Source organism: Garra rufa, chromosome 15 (assembly GCF_049309525.1).
Source record: "Garra rufa chromosome 15, GarRuf1.0, whole genome shotgun sequence".
In the NCBI taxonomy this organism is placed as follows: domain Eukaryota; kingdom Metazoa; phylum Chordata; class Actinopteri; order Cypriniformes; family Cyprinidae; genus Garra; species Garra rufa.
Genome location: NC_133375.1, coordinates 45,010,174 through 45,025,503, shown reverse-complemented (window position 1 = coordinate 45,025,503; position 15,330 = coordinate 45,010,174).

The window sequence follows — 15,330 nt, the reverse complement described above, 5'->3', positions numbered from 1 at the left end:
AATGTAATAAAATTTTAATAAATTGTTAAAATGCTAGTTTCATGAATTAAATGTTTTTTTGTTTTTTGTTTTCAAATAAAATAAAATGAAACCACAAAAAGTGTAAAAAATAAAACACATTTTACAGGGCATTTCTATTGTTAAAAATAAATAAATAAATATATATACATATACCACTGAAAGTGATTCAAATAATTGTATCTCGGCCAAATATTGTCCTATCCTAACGAACCATACATCAATGGAAAGCTTATATATTCAGGTTTCCGATGTTTAATTAAAGAAAAAATGGGCCCTAATGACTGGTTTTGTGGTCCAGGGTTACAAATATCAAAACATCCTTAAAACAAGATGCGAAATGAATGTGTAATTTAGGAAAAACAAAACGCATTTTACAGGGCATTACTTACAGGGCATTATTAGTTTTTTTTTTTTTTAATAATTAAAGTTTTATTAATTCAAATGATTAGACTTTCTCCCTGAATAAAATTTAATTAAAACACTAAAGGTCCAGACAAATTGAAATGGAAAATGTGAAATTTGGGAAATATAAAACACATTTCACAAGGTACAATTATTGTTAAAATTTAAATAAATGGTTACAATTTTAAACTATTATGAATTCCGTCGATTAGACATCTTTTTGATTATTAAAATTTACTTGAACCACTAAAAGTCTAAAAAAAATTACAAATAAAAAATGTGTAATTTAGAACAAAATAAAACACATTTTACAGGTCATTTATTTCCACAAGCATCCTTTATTCAGAAGAAGATTGAAGCGATTTGTTTGTAGTATTTGGTGAGTTTCCCCAGAGAGCTGAACTGTGAACGGAGTTTAATGCTGGTGAAAGAGGAATATTTCATTCCAGTGCAGATGTGTGAGCTTGAGCTGATGAATTAGAGCTCGTTTGCAGGACGGCAGAAGCGCTCGGGCTCTCAAACGGCAGCTTTAATTGGAGGCGGATGAGAGAGAGACAGGCGGACAGACAGAGAGAGAGAGAGAAGGCTGTTGTGCGGCATGAAAATGGAGCAGACGAGCGCTTGATTTGACAGGAGGAGAGTCGTTTATAGATTTTTGTGTCCATTGTTTGGGCTTATTTGTGTGCTGCTTTACTCAGTCAATCAAATATAATTGACACCGCTGGGCTGCTGTTGTTTCTGGATGACAGCGGTTAATGCAGCCGCCGCAAAACAGCTGCAGGAAACTTTCTCTGCTGAACGATGGGAAAAGGTTTCTGCCGGAGCGGTGACAATCTCTCAGCCGTCAAGCGCATTAATTGATGCCGTGACAAAGATGAGGGATAATCATCTAATCAACCTTTAATTGTGTCCTGCTCCGGCAGACAACATCTACAACCTCCTGTTCTTTCACACAAAATGATCCCTCTTAATGCAATCAAAATATTCATTTAAAAATTGTGAAATTCTTTGAGATATCAAATTATATGCGATGCACTCTAATGCAGAAAAATCATATATATATATTTTTTTTTCAATGCTGATGAGAAATTTTGTTTGAATATATCATTGTATAAAATGTATAAAAAATTATAATCTGACAATTATTAGTATTGAAATGAATGGTTTAAATTTTTTTAATTTTGAAAAAAAAAAAACAGCTTAAATTTATAAAACTTACATATTTATTTTTAACAATTTATTTAGTTACTTAACTCACTTTCAGATAAAAATGATCAGTTTTTCATGCTTTTATGGTTCATCAATAGACGTAAATATTAATTAAAAATTGAGAAATTCTTTGAAATATCAAATTTTACACAATGCACTCTAATGCAAAAAATACATATATATATATTTCAATACTGCTGAGAAATTTAGGTTGAATATGTAATTGTATGAAATTTATAAAAAAAAAATAATCTGACAATTATTAGTATTGAAATGAATGGTTTAAAAAAAATTGAATTTTGAAAAAAAAACCAGCTTAAATTTATAGAACTTACATATTTATTTATAAATATTTTAAACAATTAATTTAGTTACTTAACTCACTTTCAGATAAAAATGATCAGTTTTTCATGCTTTTATGGTTCATCAATAGACGTAAATATTAATTAAAAATTGAGAAATTCTTTGAAATATCAAATTTTACACAATGCACTCTAATGCAAAAAATACATATATTTTTCAATACTGCTGAGAAATTTAGGTTGAATATGTAATTGTATGAAATTTATAAAAAAAATATAATCTGACAATTATTAGTATTGAAATGAATGGTTTAAAAAAAATTGAATTTTGAAAAAAACCCAGCTTAAATTTATAAAACTTACATATTTATTTATAAATATTTTAAACAATTAATTTAGTTACTTAACTCACTTTCAGGTAAAAAAAAAGATCAGTTTTTCAAGCTTCTATGGTTCATCAGTAGATGTAAATATTAATAAAAAAAATTAGAAATTCTTTAAAATATTAAATTACATGCAATGCACTCTAATGCAAAAAATACATATATATATTTTCAATACTGACAAGAAATTTAGTTTGAATATATAATTGTATGAAATTTATAAGAATTTATAATCTGACAATTACCAATATTTGAAATGGTTTGATTAAATTCTTTTGAATTTTGAAAAAAAAAAAAAACAGCTTAAATTTATAAAACCTATGACATAAGTTTAAACTAAATTAATTTAGTTACTCACTTTCAGATGAAAAAAGTGATCAGTTTTTCATGCTTTTATGGTTCATCAATAAACATAAATATTTAGTCCAAAAGTGTGTGAGATATGGGGAAAAGGAGAATTATATTTTACAAAAGTGTAGTCACACTTATATAATTTCACAGATAAGCTATTTTACTATTTAATGGGGAATACCTGAACATGAAATGGACCATAAATCCAGTCTTAAGGGTCGATTTTTTAAAAATTGAGATTTATACATTATCTGAACGCTCTGAAAGCTGAATAAAAAACATACATCAATGGAATTAATGTATGAATTGTTGGGATAGGACAATATTATGTCTGAGATACAACTATTTGAAAATCTGGAATCTGAGGGTGCAAAAAAAATCTAAATATTGAGAAAATCACCCTTAAAGTTGTCCAAATGAAGTTCTTAGCAATGCATTTATAATTCATACATGCCCAAATTTATGAAAAAAAAAAGAGAAAAATTCAAACAAATTATTTTTATTTGCATAAACTTTCACTTTCAGATGATAAAAGAAAAGAATTTTTCATCCTTTCATTCTTCATTCATCAATAGACGTACACTGCCGCTCAAAAGTTTGGAATCGGTAAGACTTCAAAAAAAGAAAGGATAAAAATGTATTGACCCCAAACTTTTGAGCGGTAGTGTGCGTCTACTGATGAAAAGAATGAAAGGATGAAAAATTCTTTCCTTTTATCATCTGAAAGTGAAAGTTGATGCAAATAAAATTAATTAGTTTGAACATTTGTCATAATATTTAGAAATAAATATGGAGGTTTCTTAAATTTGGGCATGTGTGAATTATAAATGCATGGCTAAGAATTTCATTTGAACAACTTTAAAGGCGATTTTCTCAATATTTAGATTTTTTTGCACCCTCAGATTCCAGATTTCTTTTTACTTTTCATCAAAGAATCCTGAAAAAAGTATCACAGGTTCCAAAAAAATATTAAGCAGCACAACAGTTTCCAACATTGATAATAAACTTAATAAATCAGTATATTAGAATGATTTCTGAAGGATCATGTGACACTGAAGACTGCAGTAATGATGCTGAAAATTTAAATAAAATAGATTTTAATGTATATTAAATTAGAAAAACATTATTTTACATCATACTAATATTTTACAATATTACATTTCTATTTTTTATTGATCAAATAAATGCAGCCTTCATGAGCATTAGAAAATTACTTGGAAAAAATTAGAATTATTAGAAAAAAACATGAAAAATCTTTTGAGCAGTAGTGTAAATATTCATGTTCATCAACAAAATCAGTCCAAAAGTGTGCAAGTTAAGGTTATAATAAAGTTTAATTATATATTAAGGTTAATTATATTTCACAAAAGTGTATTTACACTAATAATTTCAACACCTAAATGTGTCAGGAGGGTTAATCACATCAATCAGACTAGAGTCTGTCAGCATATTCATGACTGTGATGTGTGAACTAATGATGAAGAGGATGTTTGTGCGATGGAGAACCAGAAGAGGGAAGCAGAGCCGAGCAGAACCACATCGAACTCGTCCATGTGAGAACCATCAGCTTGATTTCTGTCAAATTAATTACATTTCAAAGTCTATTTTCATTCAGAGTGGAAGTAAATCTGCTCCTGCATTATTGATATGAAAGTGCTCAAACATCTGAGCGATCAGCTGAGAAAAACAGCAGAAATGACAGACGCTGCTGTGAATCAGACGCTCAGGATCGAGTCCTGTTTAACTCTTTTACTGCTGTTTGCTTTTTTCATGGCTGTACCCAAAAGATTGCTGTATCTTTTGATTCAGATCGGGACTTCAGAGTGCGATTCATTTGAATTAGACCGGGACTTCAGACTGAAATAATTGATTCAGATCGGGACTTCAGATCATAAATCATTTGATTCAGATCGGGACTTCAGGTCGCAAACTGCAAATCATTAATTCATATCTGAACTTCAGATTGCAAATCATTTGAATTAGACCAGGACTTCAGATCGCAAATAATTCATTCAGATCGGGACTTCAGATCGCGAATCACTGATTCAGATCGGAACTTCGGGATGCGAATCATCTGATTCAGATCGGGACTCCGGAGTGGAAATCATTTGAATTACAAACTGGACTTCAGATCGCAAATAATTGATTCAGATCGGAACTTCGGATCGTGAATCATTGATTAAGATCTGAACTTTGAATCGTAAATAATTTGATTCAGATCAGGACTTCAGATTGCGAATCACTGATTCAGATCAGAACTTCGGGATGTGAATCATCTGATTCAGATCGGGACTCCGGAGCGGAAATCATTTGAATTAGACCGGGACTTCAGATTGTGAATTATTTGAATTAGATTAGAAACGAGACTTTGAATTGCAAATAATTGATTCAGATTGGAACTTCGGATCGTAAATCATTTGATTCAGATCAGGACTTTGGAGCACGAGTCATTTGAATTTGTTCGGGACTTCTAATAGTGAATCATTGATTCAGATCGGAACTTCGGATTGCAAATCATTTGATTCAGATCAGGACTTCAGATTGTGAATTATTTGATTTAGATCGGGACTTCGGAGCACGGATCACAAATCATTTGATCCAGATCAGAACGTCAGATCGCAAACCACTGATTCAGATTGGGACTTCAGATCATAAATCATTTGATTCAGAGCAGGACTTCAGATCGCAAATCACTGATTCAGATCGGGACTTCGGATTGCGAATCATTTGAATCAGATCGGGACTTTGGATTGTGAATCATTTGATTCAGATCGGGACTTCGGATTGCGAATCATTTGATTCAGATCGGGACTTCAGAGTGCGATTCATTTGAATTTGATCGGGACTTCTAAGAGCGAATCATCTGATTCAGATCGGAACTTCAGGTCGCAAACTGCAAATCATTAATTCATATCTGAACTTCAGATTGCAAATCATTTGAATTAGACCAGGACTTCAGATCGCAAATAATTGATTCAGATCGGGACTTCGGATTGTGAATCATTGATTAAGATCTGAACTTTGAATCGTAAATCATTTGATTCAGATTGGGACTTCAGATTGCGAATCACTAATTCAGATCAGAACTTCGGGATGCGAATCATCTGATTCAGATCGGGACTCCAGAGTGTAAATCATTTGAATTAGACCGGGACTTCAGATTGCAAATAATTGATTCAGATCGGAACTTTGGATTGTAAATCATTTGATTCAGATCAGGACTTTGGAGCACGAGTCATTTGAATTTGTTCGGGACTTCTAATAGCGAATCATCTGATTCAGATCGGAACTTCAGGTCGCAAATTGCAAATCATTCATTCATATCTGAACTTCGGATTGCAAATCATTTGATTCAGATCAGGACTTCAGAGCGTGGATTGTGAATCATTGATTCAGCAGAACTGACAGATGTGAATCAGACGCTTAGGATCGAGTCCTGCTGTGACCTTTGACCTGCTGTCAGGCATCCTGCCCACAGAAAGAGTTCATAAAGAGATTTATGAACTTTAGTTGTACTGTTTCTGCTTCCTGCTGTGCGTTTAATTTCAGTGACGTAAAATGATGCTTGACAACTTTTATTGGACTTTCCTCTTTATTTAAAGGTGCAGTACAATAGGAAACAGAGACAGGGAGCAGGTTAGTGTGACTATCATCATTACTCAGAGGATGAGATTGTGTTATAATTCACTGTCAGAATGGTCTGTTTTTAGTAAACATCATCATTATCATCAAAGCACAGATTGATTTGTTGATACATTCATACTCATCCTAAATATGAGCAGTATGTCCAGATGATGAACTGTGTGTAATGAGCTGCTCTCAGAGAAAAACACGGCCGTTCCTCCAGATCAAATATTTGGATATTGTAATAAAGTGAGAGGAATGTAGTTTCTACCTCCGCTGTGCTGACGGGAATCACAGAGAACCTCACTGGAGCTTCAACTCCACAGATATTACACAGAATGAAGATTGATTATTGTTTTCATATATATATATATATACACACACATATATATAATATTTAATATTTAATATATTTAAATAATAAATAGTTATATTGTATTTTGTGGTGATTTAATAGATTAAATCAATATTCACCTCTAATATAAAAAAAATCTAAACATTTTATACTATATTTTAATTAACGCAGTATTTAAATAGAGCAAAAATATTTAAAAATCCAGTCAGTCAAAATGCCATCTGGTGGAAAGAAACAAAGAAAGTCAGCTAATACCGCGGTTTAATACTATATATACAGGCTGCACAGGATTGTTCAATTCCTAGTTACTAAAAACCATTTTCAGGCAGAATTACTTACTTTTATTAGGTTTTTACATTTGTATGTATTTAGACATTGTCAGTGTTTATATTTTTTTTATCTGAAGTGTCAGTTTTTGCATTATTAGTCAAACCTGAATATAGCGAAAGCATATTTTTTTTTCCGTATAATGTAAGCTAAACATTAAAAAATGTAGGAAACTATTTACAATAATGCTCGATTAGAAATTAATATATCTGACTCTAATCTGATTTCAACTAATTAGTTGAGTCTTCTAGTGCAACTAACTGGTAAACAGTCTCAAACTCAGCCTGTGTGTGTGTTTTACACTTTTTGTTTTGCACTTTTTTTCACAAATGCACAAACTTTGCTCTCTGTTATTCACACAGCTCATATGTGTGAGTGCTAGTGTGTTTTTCAGTTTTGGTGTTTTAGAGTTTAACCCTTTTACAGCTGTTTGCTTTTTTCCTGGCTGTTTGATTGTACTCAAAAGATTGCTGTTTTTATATCTTTTGATTTAGATCGGGAATTCAGAGCGCAAATCATTTGAATTAGACCTGGACTTTGGATCGCAAATCATTTGATTGAGAATGGGTCATTTGAATTATTCTGGGACTTCGGATCATGAATCATTTGATTCAGATCAGTACTTCAGATTGCAAATCATTGATTCAGATCGGTTCTTCAGATTGTTAATTATTTGATTTAGATCAGGACTTAGGAGTGTGAATCATTTGATTCAGATCAGGACTTCGTAGCACGAATCATTTGAATTAGACCGGGACTTCGGATTGCGAATCATTTGATGGAGATTGGGAATTCAAATCGTGAGTTGTGAATCATTGATTCAGATCGGAACTTCAGAAAACGCAAATCGTTTGATTTAGATTAGGACTTTGGAGCGTGAATCATTTGATTTAGACTGGGACTTCAGATCGCAAATAATTGATTCAGATCGGAAGTTTGGATCGTGAATCATTGATTCAGATTTGAACTTTGGATTGCAAATCATTTGATTCAGATCAGGACTTAGGAGTGTGAATCATTTGATTCAGATCAGGACATCGGAGTCATTTGAATTTGATCGGAACTTCTAATCGTGAATCATTGATTCAGATCGGAACTTCGGATCGCAAACCATTTGATTTAGATCAGGACTTAGGGGTGTGAATCATTTGTTTCAGATCAGGACTTCATAGCACGAATCATTTGAATTAGACCGGGACTTCGGATTGCGAATCATTTGATAGAGATCGTGAATTTGAATCGTGAGTCATGAATCATTGATTCAGATTTGATTCAGAGTTTGATTCAGGAGTTAATTCCTATGGCATCCATTTACAGTACAAGTGTGGCTATTTTTAATACCATTTTGCCTTTTTCAGGCCTATGTGTAAGTTCAACAAGTGCCACAAAAGTCACCAAGTTTCATACCATTCTGATGAAAAAAAGCAAAATGTAATGTTTTTGTTCTCTAATTATCTAACAGCAGCAGAGGGTTAAATACAGGTGTTCTAGGTTTTTTTCACACAGTGAGAATGAAGCCGGACCTGGTCTGCAGTAAATGAGGCGCTGAACGGCCGTTTGTCAGAATCCGCCGCTTCATATTTATCAGACATCGATCGCGGTTCCTGCCACTATACCGCGCGTTTCCCACCTCCTTATTTTCGGCGTTTGATGTCAGTGCTTTTGTCTGTGGGCTCCGGCGTCTCTGGCAGTTATTCATTGGCCTGCGATGGCTCCCTTAACCTGTTTCATTGATCTCGGGCTTTCTCTCGCGGATGGATCTCGGGTCCCGCGCCGCCCGCCGCGCCTGGTCTCGGCCTCTGGAGAACCGCGCCATCATTTGGCACCGTGTTCCTCCATCACCTTATTTGTTGTAAATAGCAGCTCATTACATGAAGCATCCTGTCACGGCTCAATGGCGGCGTGGGCTCTGTGAAGCGCTCTGCTGTAGGAAACACGTCCCTCAGGAGCTCCAGACAGACAGAGCTCTGAGTTTGAGAGATGCTGGAGTTTCTCCTCTGACAGATGCGCTCATACTGTATTTACTGAGCTGGATGTTCATCTGTCTGCGTGGCTTCATCTAAAAGAGTCATTTCCTGAATAAAACAGAGCTGCTGATGCTTTTGTGGAGCTCAGACTGAGCGTTTGTCTTGTGTTTGTTTGCACAGACTCCAGTGATGCTCAACCCTCTGTTTGTTTTTCCCAAAATGTTTGTTAATGTTTTCACATTGGACTAAACCTGACTGACTTTCCTCATACAGCATGACAACTTAACCAAAATTTTTTACTTTTAAAATACTTTTTTTTGCATGTTCAACTGCTTCTCCCAAGTGCTCTTTTTACGATATCACTGTATAAAATAATACAATAGGAAATAATTTCTCAAATATTTATTACAATATATAGGCCTACTGATATATGTAACATTCACCTGTATGAGATGACTGGACACTTTAAACAGCTAGTGCTCAAACTATTTCAAATATAGTGAATTAAGCTACAGATTCGATCATTATGCACAATGTTTCCATCTAACATGTTTTGAGCTGCAGGCAGCTCTTCATATTAATGGAGTGTTCGCAGTATAGTTAGCTGTAAACCCATTACCTCACCTCAGTATGTTGATTTGTGTTGGCTGTTATCTTTGGAATTATGGATATTTAATTTGTAAACTTCTTGCTTTTAGCTTATTTCAGTTAATGTAATAAAACTAGCGATCTGAGCCAGTAGACAGTGAGAGGAACAGACAAACCAAATCAATCCGACTGATTCAAACTCAAACTCTATTTACTAGCACACACAAAAAAAACCCAGAACAGTTCAATTTTTTAAAATTCGGTGTTAAGGTTTCATTTCTATCTGTCATGTCTAGGTGCAATATGGTGTTGTCATCCATCCATAAAATAATAATCCAGATATAACTTCTTAGTATTATTTATTTGTTCGTTTACATCTCGACGCACTGGTTTAATATCAGTGCCCGAGGGAGAAGCATCACAAACTAAGTAAGTACACAGTACTAAGTTCAACATGAACATTCACAACTAGAGTCAAAATGAAAGTCCCGTTTGTTAACACTTGCGCAAAACGAACTCTCGCACATTTTTGGCATACAACAGTCGGTATTATAATGAAAAAATAAAAAATAAAATAAATAACAAAAAATAAATTTATATGATTAATGAGAACATATAACTCAACATTCGGTATGGCCTATAATGATTTTATAAATGATTTGCCCTTTCGAAGCCAATCATTTAAAGGTCCACTGAAGTGCCTTGAACCACGCAGCGTTATTCTATGTGGTGACGTACTTTTAATTGAAACAAAAACAAATCGCTAAGCCCCGCCCACTTATTTTGAAGAGCCAATAGCGTTCCATTAATATCTGCTTGCGCCAGAGCCGTTGAGCTTGGTAAAGCCGCATTTGTAAGCTTATGACAGCAGTCTAATAAATTACCCCATAGATTCAAAATAGTGATCATAATCATGCTGAGGCTGTGTAGTTTAATACATGCCGTTCGCACGTATGATCTGCTCTGTGTTATTGCGTCTCTGTGTAGGGGGCGGGACGCTACGGACTCTAGAGAGCATTTGATTGGATGAGAAACTGCACGGTGATATCATCAAAATCGTTGATTTATATTGGCGGAAAAGACGAAACAGTAAGTTTTGAATGCCCATATCTTGTAAAAGCAAAGTGTTTTGAAGCACACTAGCTTATAGATAATCTTAAGGCTAATATATTCATACTAAAAGCCCAAAAACTTTAATTTTGATTTCAGGGGGACTTTAATTTCAAGACTGAAAGAAGGAGGAAGGCGGGGTTAAATGAAACGAAGAAAAATTTTACTTGAACCCTTACTCATTATATTACTTATAGATTGCAGAGTCAGGCGAATTATCACATTTTTTGTGTTATTCTACTAATGTTTTTACTCTGTTATGTAATTGATTGCTCTAGTTCTAGGCATAATCTAATTTAATTTTTGTCTTTGTTTTCTTTAAATCCCAGGGGTTTGAAAAATAATGTTAAAAGGAAGGCTTTAATTTTGTTTCCTAGAGGCACAGAGTAGATTTCTGTTTTTTTTTTCTTTCCAGGAAAAAAAATCATCTAACTGAAATACAATTCCAAGTTTTTTTGTAAGTTGTTTCATTGTTCGACAACTTAAAAGAAGATAGGCAATGGGAAATTCAGAGTTGCCTATGAAAACTTTACAAAATTCAGTTCATCCGAAAGCAATGGAAACTGTTTCTTTGTTTATTCTCTTAATGTGATTTCAAAGATGTACTTTGTTGTTGTTTACCCTGCCTACACATTTGTTTATGTGTATATTATATGTATATAAGGAGTTCGCGAATCATTTGAGACTTTAGAACAACTTTGTGAATCATTTGAGACTTTAGGACGAGTTCGCGAATCATTTGACACTTCAGAACAACTTCACGAATCATTCGATACTTTAAACAGTGTTGCCAGATCGGGTTGACGATTTCCAGCCCAAAAGCTCACCAAAACCCGCCCACTTCAACAAAAACCAGCCCAAATTTTAACTGCCAAAACAATGAGAATTTTATTGCCAAGTCAAGGTTGATAAGGACCATTTTTATCTCTTTAAAAAAAGAATAATGACAAAATAAAATAAAGATAAATCAATTTCACAGGATCACAACAGTCCGAAAATATGCGTAAAATGTCTTCTTTTCAAAGTGGAAATTAACCGATGACTTTAACCCTGGGAAAAACACATGCATCATTTTCAATGTCCACAGTAAAAATATGCTAATTTCTGTGCAAAAACTGCACAATAAAGTGATGAGAAACAAATGTAATGTAGCTGACATTTACGTTCATGCACACACCAACGTTTTCTTATTTCAGTTACAATTATATTTAGAAGTCTTCTCTTCATCTCTCACCACGTGTAATCCACTTAAGACTTTTTTATCGTGTAACTTATATTTAGGCCACTTTGCCATGCAATTACTTAAAATGAATAAATGAATAAGCTGCATAATCAAAATCTTGCCCGTTATAGGGCCAAAACCCCGTCACTCACAAGTCATCACATCTCACTAACGTTAAAGACGTAAGTTGATTGACAGGTCTCTGTTAAACTAAACCAGTAAGGGTTGCGTTAAGCAAAAATGAGTTGATGACTGCACTACACATTATATTACTGTGATACTTTGAGCTCGAAGGTATTAAAATAACAATGACTAATGATAAAAGCGAAGAAAAAAGCAGCTGATTGGGCGGCTTTTATTTTTTTAAAGCAGCCCAAATTTTGTCTACCCGCCCAATGCGTTATTCTCCGGTCCAAGCCGATCAAAAGAAGCCCAATCTGGCAACACTGACTTCAGAACGAGTTCGCGAATCATTTGACACTTTAGAACGAGTTCGCGAATCATTTGATACTTTAAAACGAGTTCGCGAATCATTTGACACTTCAGAACGAGTTCGCGAATCATTTGTCACTTTAGAACGAGTTTGCGAATCATTTGACACTATAAAACGAATTCTCAAATCATTTGATACTTTAAAACGAGTTCGAGAATCATTTGATACTTTTGAACGAGTTTGCGAATCATATGATACTTTAAAACGAGTTTGCGAATCATTTGACACTTCAGAACGAGTTCGCGAATCATTTGTCACTTTAGAACGAATTCTCGAATCATTTGATACTTTAAAACGAGTTCGAGAATCATTTGATACTTTTGAACGAGTTTGCGAATCATTTGATACTTTAAAACGAGTTTGCGAATCATTTGAGGCTTCAGAACTAGTTTGTGAATCATTTGAGGCTTTACAACGAGTTCGCGAATCATTTGAGACTTCAGAACGAGTTCGCGAATCATTTGTCACTTTAGAACGAATTCTCGAATCATTTGATACTTTAAAACGAGTTCGAGAATCATTTGATACTTTTGAACGAGTTCGCGAATCATTTGATACTTTAAAACGAGTTTGTGAATCATTTGAGGCTTTACAACGAGTTCGCGAATCATTTGAGACTTCAGAACGAGTTCGCGAATCATTTGTCACTTTAGAACGAATTCTCGAATCATTTGATACTTTAAAACGAGTTCGAGAATCATTTGATACTTTTGAACGAGTTCGCGAATCATTTGATACTTTAAAACGAGTTTGCGAATCATTTGAGGCTTCAGAACGAGTTTGTGAATCATTTGAGGCTTCAGAACGAGTTCGCGAATCATTTGAGGCTTTAGAACGAGTTCGAGAATCATTTGACACTTCAGAAGCAGTTCGCAAATCGAGTTCGCGAATCATTTGAGGCGTGATGGGTCGTTCTTGAACGATTCGTTCATTTTGAACGAATCTTTAATGTGACTCGGGAAGAACGAGTTGTCTCGGGGAGTGATTCGTTCAGTCGCGCATGCGCAATTGCGCAACTATGAACAAATGACTCAAACCCGATGACTCGAGAGATGAACTAATCAATTCTCTTTCCGGCTCAGGCAGCATAGGTTAAGCGTATGGGGCTGTCACGTGATGAACGAACGACTCAAACCCCAACAGATAGAGGTGAGGGAGTTAATCATAGACTGAAGACCCAGGTAAACAATGAATTAATCTTTTCTTTTTCTAATAATATTATAGTTTTGTCTTGTTTGTAGTGTGATCAACGTTTGTATAAGCAGTACATGTGTTATGGAAGTAACACGTAGCTTTTTAATTATATTTTGCTAAAATGAACGAAATGACTCGAAAAAAGATTCGTTCATTTTGCTGAACGAGACTCAAAGATCCGAGTCGGTAAAATGATCCGAACTTCCCATCACTATTTAAAACGAGTTCGCGAATCATTTGACACTTCAGAAGCAGTTCGCGAATCATTTGAGGCTTTAGAACGATTTTGCGTATCATTTGAGGCTTTAGAACGAATTCGCGAATCATTGGGGACTTTATAACGAGTTTGCGAATCATTTGACACTTTAGAAACAAGTTCGCGAATCATTTGACACTTTAGAACGAGTTTGCGAATAATTTGAGGCTTCAGAACGAGTTCACGAATCATTTGACACTTTAGGCGCCGTTCACATGTCGCGCCTAAAAACCCGTGGAAAGCGCTAGGCGTGCCACTTTCCTTCTTATCAATAAAGCGCTCGGGCGCTTGCGCTCCAGAAGTGTCTGCCGTTGCTAAGCAACCATGACCTGCGCTCTCCATAAATATGCGGAAGTTTCAGCAAAGGATACATGGATGTTTAGCATTAAAAGTCGTTTGCAGTAGCTCTGTTATTAAATTTATTTAAAAATGTTAATTCCTGTACAGCTATGATAAGCAGTTTCTCTGATTCGGCAGTGCTTTCAATGCTATTAAGGGAAAGGATGAAGCTAATTGGTTAGTTCATGTCACATGACCTGCGGTGCGGCTGCGGCATTCTGAAAACTTGAGATGTTTTTATCTCGATACGGCGCGGACGCGTCTGGAAAAAACAAGCACGTCGCTTCCATTATGCGCGGGCATACCTCGCGCCTACATTTGAAATAACGAACTTGAGCGCGCAAAAGACGCTTCATGTGAATGGCCCCTTAGAACGAGTTCGCGAATCATTTGACACTTTAGAACGAGTTCGCGAATCATTTGACACTTTAGAACGAGTTCGCGAATCATTTGACACTTTAGAACGAGTTCGCGAATCATTTGACACTTTAGAACGAGTTCGCGAATCATTTGACACTTTAGAACGAGTTCGCGAATCATTTGAGTCAGGTCGAGAGTTCAGAAGGTGTTTGCGAATCATTTGATCGGGATTCGAATCGTGTATCACAAATATTTTTTCTTTTTTTATTAAACAGTACAAAACATTAAACCATAGAACAAAACAAAGAAAAAGATAGTAAGAACACAAATACAAATCCCTTACGAAAATAAACCATTTTTATTTTAGTTTTATTATAGTAAAATGTTTTGTCTTCATATTATTTACTAAATGTGTAACCACACTGCTACATAGCTACGATGGTTAAATTATTGTTAGTGTAGCAAAACCATGGTGGATTTTTTTTTTTATACAAGTGTGTGTGTGTGTGTGTGTGTGTGTGTGTTTATTTGTATTCACTATTATCAAAGAGTAGAGAAGCCAGTATGAGTTATTTGCTATTATGAGGACCAAATGTCCTCACAAGTATAGTAATACCAGTAAATTTGAGGAAAGGAGCTGTTGTCAAGTGTTTTGAGAATGTAAAGTGCCTGTAGTTTTGTGTGAGGAGCAGGTTTAGGTGTAGGGTTAAGATAAGGGGTAGAAGTTTACGACTATGGAATGAACCTATGATGATAGAAATACCAGTGTGTGTGTGTGTGTGTGTGTGTGTGTGTGTGTGTGTGTGTGTGTGTTGTTTTTGTGGGCG